Raw genomic sequence first — 13,495 nt, 5'->3', positions numbered from 1 at the left:
CCTTTATTTATGAAGCGCTGTAAATTTACACAGCGCTGTACATACAATCTTTTAGTTAGACGATTCCCTGCCCTCGGGCTTACAATCTAAAAAGACAAGACACAGAAGGAGAAGGGGGTGGTGGAGGGAAAGGGTAAGAGGTCCAGCAGTTCCTCTCTACCTCCGAGGCCTGGACCAAGGCAGATGGATTGGAGGGTGGGCTTGGCTTCATAATAGATGGTTAATCATTTTCCAGGGGAAATACATACTCTCAAGTAGGATAATACATATACAGTACATAGCAATACAGGAAATGGTTCAATAAACAGGCACCACAAGAACATCAAATAGTAAGCGACAATTATGCAATGCCTGGGAAGGCTTCTCTGAACAGGATGGTTTTCAACTCCGTTTTGAAGCTGGTTAAAGAAGTGATGGCTCTTGCTTGTGGGGGAAGAAGGTTCCAGGTTTGCTCTAGTTCAAGCCAGAAAGACCAAACTATTGCACCATTGTGCAGCCTGCATGCCAGTGAGCTATTGGAGCCATTACAGGCCATTTTTTTCACACCAGCATATGCATTCACAATGGAACAGTAAAAAAAAGTGGTGTAGCATGGCTTATAACCACGAATGCTCTATTATGGCAGTCCTTCCTTGAGGGTAGGGGGCTGTGCATCAGTTGCTGGTCTACTGTGGGAACTGGTGGTGCAGTCAATAGGTTTTCCCCACAAATTTGGAAACCCGGGGTGGAAGTGGGGGGTAAGCTGGCTTTTCCCCTCCATCTGCTCCCAGCCTTTGAAACAAAATTCAGACTTGGATCCTAGTCAAATGGGCAACCTCTGAACCAGTTTGAGCCAAACTGGACTGTTTTCTGAAACACCAAGTTCAGTTGTGAACCAATATTTTTTGGTTGTGCAAACCACTGTTCTGCAGATGACTAAAATGCAAGTTACATCTCTCATTTCAGGCACTTTGTCGTTTACTTCTTTTCATCTTCCCTCTCCTTTGGAACTCACTCTTTCAATTTCTACCCCCACCCGCAACAAACATCTACTCCTCTTTCACCTTTCAAGTGTTTAAAGAGTTCCTGAAAATGTCTTTAACATCTTTAACATTTGATCTCTCCTCTTCGTCTTCCCTGTCCTCTTGTGTGTCTTTCCCTTCCTTAATAGCCTTTTTTAAAAGACTGTAACTGTGCTGGCAGAGTTTGTTCTTTTTAACTTTATTGTATGCTGCCCAGTGACTGAGGTGCTTTATAAATAATAAATAATAAATTTTGTTACTATTAGGCAGAGTCAAGAATTAGGAAAAAAAGAAAAACCTAACAGGCTTTTCCACCTGCAGTCAGGTTTCTACCTCCTGTTTTATAGTCATGAAGCTACTATTTTTGAACTAAGTGTCATGCTACAGGCCCAACAGCCTACAGGGGAAAGGCACACACTACTCATAATGATTTAACTCTACCATATTTATTCAATTCAATTTATTCAATTTCCACTTGTAGCTAATGTTTCTACTTGGTTCTATATCTTCTAGGATATAAATCAGAATCCATTAATTCTGAATTCTAATTTTCCCATAAAAGGTATATCCTTGCTACAACAGTTCTGAGCTATCGCAAGATGCTACCTTTTGGTTTATTAAAGAGCTCCTGGCTTGTCTTGGTATTATTCAAGGCTGCAACACGCACAAAAGTCTCCATACTCATTTGTCAAGGAGAATAAACAGACTAGATCAGACTAGAAAAACAACCACACATCACTTCTGTGTGCTTATCAGATATTCTACTTACCTAAATGGGACGTACTCAGTTATAGATATGAATTTTTGTTGGCTTAATCATATTTTCTATGTGTGGTACCATCTTACAAAGTTACAGTTTGTGATATGGGACCTTCTGTCCCTCTGGTACTGATTCCAAGGAAGGCAATTAAAGCAGCAAACAACCTCTTTGCATTTGACTAAGAACAGAATTTCCAATCAAAGAACAGGAATTAGTTTTACCGATGGTAAAATGTTCTAAAATTAACAATTTCTGTAATTTCTTATTACAGAGATTTTAAAGCATTGCAGGAGATTCTTTATAGTAGCATAGCTATTTTAGTCCAATGGTTCACAAATTCTCTCTGATGGTTTTCCAGCAAATGCACTGGAAAGTAACTGTCCAAAGCCATTGCTCTAAATGCGATACATCAAAATTAATCTGGCACCTGTGCAAAATTTGGCAGTCATGCTCAATAAATTGTTTCATCCATGATGTGCCAGTGACTGACAATTCTACCAGAGAACATTGGGTATAGAGCTTTCTACGCTTCATTACAGAGCTTCACTAGTCAATATATACTGTTTGCAAGCAGAATGCTGTCGCTCACCTAATCACTCATTACAAGATTAGTCTAATTGCAAAATCACCCTCTGGAACCACCACTGACAGTTTATTTGCATGTAGAACACTTCAAAAGTAGGAATTCTTCAATTATTGGGAACTTGCTTGTTAAAATGACTAGAATATATTGCATGTTAAGACAATCTAAGGGAAGAAAAATATACATACTATAAAATTATTTAGATCTAAATGCTGGCAATTTTGCATTTTCCACTAAAAAGCACTGTAACTATCAAACCTCAGAATGACATGTCATTGCTATAACAAACATACACTACCAATGCATGCCTAGATACATCATCTTGCCAACAATGATTATGAAAACTTGAGAGCCATTGGAGAGAACAAGTACCTCTTGATTCATCCTCTATTGGAATTCTGCAGACAGCAGCCCTGAGTTACAAAAATGCATCCTATCTGGCTAGCTCATTTGTTCTTCATTTGTATTGTACTGCATTTAACAAGGTTGTGCATAATCTTTTGAAGGCATGCAAATCATTTTATTTTGTGTATCACCTAGGAAATTAAGTGCTGCCTTCTCCTTTATCTCGTTAGCAGAAGTCATTACATCTCTTTTCATAAGCCAAGATAAATTTAACACAAATTCATGGGTTTCTTCGGGGAAAAAACCAGGATCAAATAATACTTAAAATGCATTTAATTTTCTCAGTTCTCCAAACTGTATGCAACGACGCCATACTTACTGATAAGCACATCAGCTCTCCTTTTCTTATACTAGAATAACTGCTTCTCTGGGGTATTGTTTATATTTTTCACAGCTACCTCTAAAGGACACTCTTGTTTCTCAACTGTCAGTAAGTCTTGTTAAACCCTTTAAAATACAATACCTTGTACTGCTATTTTCTGATTGTTAAAATGGGAGGAAAAAACCATCAACTATGCAGCAACAGAGTCTGTGCAAGCCTTTCCCCCTTGAAAATCAAAGGAACATTTTGACATAAATTTTGAAGGTCACAGGATGGGAAAAGGATCCAAACCTGTTCCTCCATTTACACCGCGTAAACCAAAGAATTAGATTATATTTGCTTTATTAACTTGTTTCTAATCACTTTTTGACAGCAGAAGTATTGTCCTTAGTGTATTCTTTACAATTGCCACATTTAACAACAGCTCTCATTTTTTTTATCTTCTATGAAGTCTAACTCCTTGTTCAGAAATTAGTTCCTAAGACCCCAAATCTAGCTCATAAACAGGACATAAGAAACTGAAGAATTATTATGCTGGATCAGACTACAGGACGATTTAATTTAATACAACGGCCAACCAGTTGCCTATAGGAGATCCAGAAACAGGACATAAATGCAATAGTACCTGCCTGCTTATACTCTCCAGCACATGGAAATGTGAGGCATATTTCTTTTAATACTGGAGATTACATACAGCCATCATGAGCATCAATACTGTAGCCCTATCATCTACAATATGAATTTGTCTAATCTACCCTTAAAGCTATCCAAATTGGTAGCCATTGTACTTTTTGAGTGAGCTAATTCTACAACTTGAATATGCACTACTTGTTATGTGAACATATTTTCTGAATCTTCTACTGCTGTTTATCCTGAATCTCTCATGATTCAGCTCCATGGTGCTCATTTTTGCCCCTTGTCGGCGCCGAACCAACACTACAGCGCGGCACTGATGCGTGCCCTAAAAAAAAGCTGCCTAAATTGGCTTCTTTTTAGAAGCGCCATAATTGATGCTGCTTCCCTTTGGGCGCGCGGATGCCCGTGCCTCATCATCGTGCACCCCGTGTGGATGGGGCACCAGCAAGATGGAGCACGGGCTCCGCTGGAAGGGCTGGGCACGTATGGACGGACTCTCAGCCCTCCGGAGCCCTAAAATCGGCCCACAACTGCACTTTTGGCCCTCTGTATCAGGCCACAGTCAGAAAACCCATTCCTTGCCTTTTTTCCCCTAAGAAAAATGCCACAAATGTTGGAACATTTCCTTAAAGGTAGTTGCTCCAGCTACTTGGCGATTTTTTGGGTATTTTTATTTTATTTTAATTGTTAACAAAATTTACTTTATTCATATCAGCCACAACATAGGCCAAACTTTTGCCTGAGCTATTCACAACTCCAGATCTGTTTCTTTCCTAGATGCTGCCAGCTCATATCTCATCAATGTTCATGTAAAGCTGCATATTTTTTTTGCTCCCATCTGCATCATTTTACACTTACATATACATAAGTACACTTGCCCTTTTAATGTCCAGTCTTCCACTAACCAGAATAAATAATTTGATGGTATTTGGTAGCTCAGTGGTTAAGACGCTGAGTCTGATGATTGCAAGATCAGCAGATTGGTAGTTTGAAGCCCAAGTGCTGTGTGATGGAGTGAGCTTCTGCCACTAGTCCCAGCTTCTGCCAACCTAGCAATTCAAAAGCATGTAAAAGTGCAAATAGAGAAATAGGTATCACTTCGGTGGGAAGATAACAGCATTCTAAGCAGTCATGCTGGCCACATGATCACAGAGTCGTCTTTGACAATGTTGGCTCTTTTTCTTAGTAACAGAGATGAGCACCACCCCCTACAGTCAGACATCACTTGATAACCTTGTCAAAGGGGAAACCTTTATAATTTTACCTTTATAAATAAGCAAACCTGGCCACCTCAGTGCTCACGCCTAATGCTTTCCACTGATTTACCTGGAACTCATTTTAATCCAACCAGCCTGGAATTTCCCAGATTCTTCTAGGATCCTTTAAAAAAATTAAAATGGTGCTACACTGGTTACTCTCCAGTTTGCTGGTGCAAAGGCTGATAATAGGGATATGCTACATATTTCTTTCAGAAAACAGGCAATTTCACATCTGAGTACTTTAAGGACTCTCTGATGGATACCATCTGGAGCCATTGAACTGTAGTAAGTTCTACCTCACTTCACCATGTGCAATACTCCTTTCTTTTACTCATTTTATGAACAACATAAGAAAATGTTGGCAGCCTTTCAAAAGAATATTGAGTAAAGAGAAAAAGGAGATGAAGGATCAGGCGGACATCGGAACAGAAACTGTACTCAAGAATAACATGAGGCAAGTCAGTGGAGCCAACTGCATACAATGCAATATTTTAGATGTGAAACTGAAGAATGCCCCAATAGTAGAAGAAATTTGATTTTACTTATGCATGAGACAAGTGAAAGCACTAGATACAGACTGTGATAACAATTTTAGTCTTTGGCTTATCTGAATTACTTCCCTTAAAATAATATTTAAAATTTATGGTACATGAATGTACACAGTGACGAAGAAAACCATGAAAAGCAAATGCAAATTTTGGCACAACACTTTATTTTCAGAATGAGCTCTCAGCATTTCCAATTTAAATGTAAAGCATAAACAAAAACTTATTTATACTACCATACTTAAGGAACTGAAGAACATCCAAATACAATTACTGACAGGAAAGGTTAGGACGCAATTCCAATCCATAAAATTTTCACTGAACAGCAAAGCTCAATCAAATACACATAGGAAGTACTGGAATAAATTGTTTCACGTCATATTCCTGAGACTTGATGTTGTCACATTCTTATGTGCCCATAATCCATTCTAGCCTCCTGAAACGATAATAATTTACAGAATGAATACTTTCATTTAGCAGAAGGATCTGTACTTGCTAAGTAATCAGTCTTAAAACTGATTGGTCACCCACAGTGAACTCAGTTTCATTCCAACTTTTATCTATTAGAATAGATTAGTAGTTTGTAGCACCCCAAATATCCCCTGATGCCCCTACTATGAAAAAAAAACATTACAAAAAGTCTGGCTCTGCTAAAAGCATTACTAAGTCTAGATTCAACACAGTGTTTTTAAACTGCAATCCCTAATGACCCAATGAGAGGTTTTTAAGAGGCTGGGATCTGATAAAGTATTTAAAATACCCTCTAGGTTCTAAAGGACCTTCTACTTCTCTTATCCTTACTTGAAGAAGGTATGATTGTATAGTGCAGGATATAGTTCAATCTCAGAATTATATAATTTACAAGCTAGATGGGGGCAGGGCAATTCAGGGACCTCTTCAGCTTTCATAGACATGGTCTCCTGTTTTATGGTAATATTACACTGTGAAGACAGAACAGAATGACTATATACAAAAAGTACTTAACACATAAATGTTTACATTATTGAGCTCTCCATCCTACATCTTGTTCTTCAATATTAAATTGTTGTTACCAATGTAAATGTGCCAAGAGTTCTCTTTATGTTCTGTGCTAGCCACAGAACTAATAAATTAACATTAGCTCTTAACTGACAGATTTTTCTTAAATACTATAAGATGAACTAAGTTCATAATTCTGCATTTCTGAAATTTATCAGTCAAGTTTGCTATACAAGGCAAGTTTAACAATGCATGGACTATGTTTTATACTCAGTATGTGGAGACTAGTTTCAGGGCATCTTGTAAAGAACCAAAATGCAGAACATTTTAACAGTAAATTTATTGCTGTTGTTGTTGAGTATCTTCAAGTGATTTCTGGCTTATGATTGTCCTAAAATCATCCTATTACCGGGTTTAATTGGCAGACATTATTAAGAGGGGGTTTGTATTTGCTCGCTTATTTGTATGAGAGTTTGACTTGCCCAAGATCACCTAGTGGGTTTCTATGGCTAAATAGAGATTCAAACTCTGGTCTCCCAGTGTCCTCCAACAGTCAAACTATCATGCTCTCACTCAAGAGTAAATACCCCATTTTAAAAACATACTTCTCTTTCTACCTCAAAGTAGGGCTTGCTTAGAAAGATCAAATAACCCCTTATTCATTTGGTTACCTGCAAATCAGCATCAGTTCCCATTAATGTAGGAAACGACTGTTTACTGTCTCCAGATAACTATAGAATTGAGGAATGGTGAGAGGAGGTTACATTATAGCTGGCCCCTCCAACTAATGGAAAATTTTTGCTAGCAGAATGATTGAAGTGATTCCCCCTTCTATTCTTAAAATCTTTTTTAGAGTATTAGGGGACTGTCTGTATCAGCAGGCTGCCTGATTTTGGTAGAATAAATTTATAAAAGGATTTAAGGTATGATGAAACATGGCTGAAAGGGATACTTCCATTCACTAGTGGCAGCTGGAAGGAAGGGGGGAAACTCACATAAGCTGCATGTCACAGAGTGAAAGAAGAATTAAAAATATAATAACTAGTTTAGTTTGTAATTTTCCTATGTATAGCAATGGAATACTGTCGTTGCTGCTGATGTTTTATATTATTTATAGGGTACTATACTTCAAAACCTCATTGCCAAAATGGTAGTCCAGACAAGGTAGTCTTATTTAGACTCACTTTCAATGGCTGTCTGGATTACTGACAGTTTTATTTGCTTTCTCTGCTTACTTTGTCAGCACGTTTTATTGATGTTTTAAATTGTATCTTGGTGTTGTTGTTCTCTATTTTGAGAACTGCTGTACTGTGTGGTGGGCTATATATTTTTTTAAATAAATAAATAAATAGATTTTAGTTAAGTAAGTAGACATTACACTCAGCTGCTACTTTTATGGTCAAGAGAGCATGAGGTAGTCCTCTATTAAGTACTAAGAATGCCTTATACAGTAATATCTTTTAGATTCTTTGTAGTATTTGAAGAAATTACAGAGAGCTAGCAGAATAAAATGATTTCTACAACGCATTCTCCATAGTCATGCCTTTTTGTGAGCCCTTTCCCCAACAGCTGTTGCTAAGGGCAATTAATTACAGTGGGACAGTGGACCACCTTATTTTAGACTCTGGACTGCACATGAGCCATGAATGCATGGAAATTACACATTTCAAATGCCAGTAGTATAAAGCAGCCACAATTCTTTTTAATAAGATTAAGGCCCTTTTCTTTATCTAACCATGCAGCTAGGAAACTAGAAAACAAAATCTTTCACCCTGAACATCAAACCCGAACATGTCCTAACCCTATTGCCCCTCAGCAAAGTATAATAACTCTTGTCTGGAACTTCAAAAGGGATTTTAAATTTGCATATCAAGTCACTCAGAAATATAGAAATTGATGTTCTTTTTATCAATGTTATAATCATATGTCTAGCAAATAATTACTAATTCTTTCACATTGTCCATGAGAAGTCAGAGCTAGCTGATTAGTTAACATTCTTCTATGTGTTAACAGAACTGTTGTGAGGCGCAGGGGGAATAGAGAGAGATTTTCCCCTTCACACCCTTCTCAGACACATACAGTGGACCTGCAACTTCTTAACACTCTATGTTTAAGCTTATATCAAATGTAATGGTAAAATCTATTTAAGAAGACTATTAAACAGGTTTGGCAAGTTAACCAGTGCACCAGCTGTGTTCATATATTCTTTCTGCTGTTCTGTTTTTAGCCAGAGAGTGACCATAAGATGGGTCATTTTCAACCCTGGCATCCCAAGTATAATGGTATGTAAAATGATAAGAGATTTACTTATTTTCCCCCCTTTTTATTAATTTTTTTAATTAAATGGTTTAAAATAAAACACAAACAATATCAATACAGAGCATACGCAAATGATAACAAATCTCAAACAAACACACAAACAAACAAAAGGTTATACAAATATGCAAACAAAACAAACAATAAACACATGTATTAACATCTTCTCATTCGTACTCATTAATATCTTTATTCCTATTTCTATACCTTCCTTTCTTCCTTAACCCTCAACTACTTAAGTTCTATCTCACTTCCTTCTTCCATCCTTCTTCACCTTCCTATCTAACTTACTTCTTAACTCCTACTCTCTCTTCTCTTACTCTAACCTTCTACACATACCAAATCTTACTAAACCTTTCTCTTCTTTCTCTCCCTATTATCTTCCTTCACTCATTCACTCATCTTCTTTCATACCTCTGACTTCCTTCCTACTCTTTTCTGTACTATACTTGTACTTATTTGTCTTTCTGATAATTTTAACTGTCTTATATTTATAGATCCTACAACCCCCTTTAGAAACACAGTGGACTTATTTTCCCCTTAAGATCAACCACTCCTAAGAATTTTCTACTTGTAAAGTCTCAATTTGAACATCTCAATTTGAACGTGCAACCATAAATGATGTTTTAAAAACCCATTCTTATTAACAAGCAGGTGTTACTGAATTGGATAACTTTTTTTTACAATGCAAGGATCAGTTCATCAAGGCAACCATCAAGAATCCTGAGATTACCCTGGAGGAGACCAAAGGAAACGGCTGCACTGGTGTTTGAAAAATTGGTAGATTTCATGCCAGCACACAGCAAAAGCAGGTCTGTGGACTACCCAAACATGGCAACATACAGAGCATACAACAGAAACAAAACATCCAACCCTTGTGTAGACAACAAAGGGGTGCTGAAATATTCTAAGCTTGACCATGAAGAGAATGACCTAGTCCTAGAGCCGTGAAACTTACATGCTATTCCACATATTCATCCTTAAGTTCAAAACACATGGCACAGCATTTCTTAAGTTTCTTTAACCCTTCCAATATTTTTTTTTTATATCTAGTCATTGAAATACTGCTCTTCAACTGCTATCACTTCTGAATATTCAAAAGTTTTTTCGTTTCAAACTCTTTTTAAGATTTGAAAAAAGGACATAGTTAGATGAAGAAAGATCTGGTGACTAGGGTGGGTGGTTTATGCACTCAATGCATAAATTCTTCAACCATCCATCATACTGCCAGCCGTGTAAACAGGTGCATTGTCCTGCAAAAAGAGAACACCTTTCCATAGTGTTCCCCCTTCAATGTCTCCTTTAAGCAACAGTAGTGTTCCACATTAATTGTTCAGCCCTTTTGAAGACAGTCAGTCATCAAAATACCTTCCTTATCCCTTTACTGCTGATCTTTGAGTCTTGAATTCTTCAGCTGTGGAGAACCCTATTGCTGCCACTACAAGGACTATTCTTTGGCCTCCAGATCATAGTGATGTAACCAAGTTTCATTAACAGTGCCGAGTCATTCCAAAACTTTATCACTAGATTGCTCAAAATACTGCAAATTCAGTTTAAACATCAGTTGTTGTGTGCCTTCAAGTCATTTCCAACTTACAGAGATCCTAAGGCAAACCTATCACAGGGATTTCTTGGCAATTTTCGTCAGAAATGGTAGGCTGAGAGTGTGTGACTTGCCCAGGGTCACCCAGCCGGTTTTATGGTTCAGCGTGGATTCCTGTTCTACAGAATCATAATCCAATGCTTAAGCCACTACACCACATTGGCTCTCAATTTGAAGGTAGTCACTCAATTTTGTTTCTAGTCGGTATTCAAATTTTGGCACCCATTTGGCTGGCAGTTTCTTCATGGCCAACTGCTAATGAATTACAAACCTTATGTATTCCTGGGATAGCTCTAGTTTCTAAGCAACTGTTTTAGCTGAAACAAAATAAGGTCATGAACATGCTCAACAATTTCAGGAGTTGACACTATTGAAGCCCTCCAGGCCTTACTGCATCATTGGTCTCAAAATCTCCATGCTGAAAGTTGGCACACCACTCCTTTACAATTATGATGGACACTTTTCACAATGTATGCATCATACACTAATGGATTTCCTTTGGAGTTTTCTATTGCAGGAATAGAAACTTCTTGACAGCCTGGAATTCAGCACTTAAAAATTCCACACTTTTCACTGACATGGTTCTATCAATGATCTGAGAAAAATCAGAAATCACAGCTACAATCCTGCAAATTGGCAATTTACAAGAAAAAAGCTACATTATGTTCAGATTTTGAAAAGTGGGTCGAGAATTTTTCAGCATCCCCTTGTAAATTATAGGTTAAGGCTCTTTGAGAAGATATTAGCATGTTAAAACCCAGAGTATCCCAGCTCCAAATGAATACCTTAAATTCATTTATTCTGCCTTACTTAGGATTTCAGGTTGAAAATAAGGATCTATTCTCTTGCAGTTCTACTCACACCAAAACTTGAAGAAAGGACTCAACAACTGACTTTGATATCCTGTGATTCTAGAAAATTGGCTTTGTACTTATCTGCATGTTTTTAAACACTATGGTGTGGAACGATTTGAGATTTTCTGGACAAAATTCTCATTCAGCTAGACTTAAACAAGCCAGTCCCTATCAATCTATCCTACTTCAATCTATCCTACTTCAAATGGATGCAGTGAAGATAAGTAAAGTATTTTATACATTGAAAACTGCTACAAAATCTGTACTACAAACCAAATGGATCTCTATGGAACAAAATTTAAACACAAGACCTGAATAAGATAACTGAACTCTACAACATTTACTCTTATGAATATTCGTGCACTCCAAAGCTATCTCCATATAGACGGCATGTGGTATTTGCAAAAGCACAAATGCTACCCTATACTTTAGCATCCTGTCATTTTTTGTTTGTTTCCCCTATCCATTTTTTTGTCCTTCTGCCTCTCCCCAGCACCCATAAGGGAAGATGTAGTGCACTGATGACAGTGATTTGATTAATTGTTCTCTGTTTATCTTCAAGAATTTCTCTTTCAGTTAAGCTTATTTGTGTTTTTCACTGGAAAAACTCTACTCTAGTTAACACATTGTTACTAAAATCTTTGGACATTACAGATATTGACTAATTTACTGACATGGAAGAATCTATTCTCAAAAAGTAATTAGTAGAAAATGGACTGTTTATCTTTTATTAGATTGTGCACAGTATTCGTATAAGGTTGGAAAGACATTTCCTTGTATAATATTTTTCTTTGCATATTTCTGCATCAAATAATAAAAGCTGCGCAGTTGATTTTTTAAAATGTATAACAGCCAAGGGGACAGACAAAGAAGAGGTTCTTATGTCATTCACTGAACTCACTAACATCATTCTATGAGGAAAATGTTCTGCCAGTTTATGGTATGTGAAAGGCAGATTTACAGCATTGCATTTTAAATTGCATCTTACATAAGAGGAGCGCCACTGGCTTACACCAAATGTGCTTACAGTCTAAGTATTCTATTTGTTTAAAATGACCCACTATAGACTTTCTTAGGAATGGTATTAGCCTCACTAGAAAATGGTACACAGAGGTATGCTGTTTCTGGGTCTGGAAATCCCACATAGCCAGCAAGAGGAGAAGTCTTGATGGCTATGTGGGATTCATAAAGTCATTATGAATTTCTCTTATCTCCTTTTAAAGGCATCAAACCTAGTGGTCATCATTCATTACATACTGTGATACTGAACTCTATAAACACACATGGAAATAAGTTTGTAATTCTACAGACAAGAAAGACAATTTTATGATTAAGGCTCCTGCAGCCTTCCCTCTGTTCTCACATTGGTATGAACAAAAACATGCACATAGGAAGATCAGTAAAATCTGTCATTCTGTCAAGACTGATATTGATCTTGAATAGCATACAGTATTTTCTTCATGACAGAGAATTTACACTGTTTGAATCATTGATTTAATTCTTCAGGATAATAGTAAATTTAAAGATTACAGTAGCTAAACCTTTTACAGCCTTTATGTAAACTGTTTATTAACCAAGATGGTTTGGCTAAGAAAACTAAGCAAAATTGTTGCTAGAACAATTGCTAGAAATGTTGCTAGAAACATTTTAGGCCTGGTACACATAAGACTGCTACCTAGTCTAAAGTCTTGTAAGCAGTACTGCCAGTAGCCTAACCAACACACACAAAGCTCTGGGGTTCTCTACCCCAGCAGCAACCAGGAGGGCCCCAAACACTGCCTAAAAGGAAGCAGTGTTTGGACAGAAGGAGGGAACCCGCAAGTGGGTCCTACCTGCTGAACTTCAAGCCAAACTGGAACCCTTCCAAGCTGAAGCTGCACTCTTCCATTCACCTTACCTTTACGTAATGCCTACAAGTAAATCTTAAGACATCGTGGCAATCGCATTTGGTCCTAATGGCAGAACTAATTTTAAACTACAGTATTGTGTAAGGGGTCACGTGCCAGCAGTATCAAAGTGGGTAGGATCACCACCATTGTTGATAAGCTTAAGTTAGTGTATCGGCCACCCCGTGCATTAGCGGACTCCCTTAACGAGCTGACACAGTTGGCCGCTGAACTGATATTGGAGACGCCCAGGCTACTTGTCCTGGGTGACTTCAATATCTCCCTCACGACCAGCTATGTTCCATCCGGTGCTGCTTGGGAATTCATGGATACCATGACGGCCATGG

The 13,495-nt window shown here is 37.6% G+C and overlaps 1 protein-coding gene across 13 annotated transcripts in view; it reads right to left on the bottom strand.

The window, feature by feature from the left end:
• The window catches only part of PTPRF (protein tyrosine phosphatase receptor type F), a 581,399-nt gene that overhangs the window by 536,069 nt on the left and 31,835 nt on the right, over positions 1-13,495 (bottom strand). The gene's annotated exons all lie outside the window — the stretch shown is intronic.

The sequence above is a fragment of the Sceloporus undulatus genome, chromosome 4 (assembly GCF_019175285.1).
Source record: "Sceloporus undulatus isolate JIND9_A2432 ecotype Alabama chromosome 4, SceUnd_v1.1, whole genome shotgun sequence".
Classification (NCBI taxonomy): domain Eukaryota; kingdom Metazoa; phylum Chordata; class Lepidosauria; order Squamata; family Phrynosomatidae; genus Sceloporus; species Sceloporus undulatus.
The sequence above is the reverse complement of the archived record's forward strand: the minus strand, read 5'-3'. Positions and strand labels throughout refer to the sequence as shown.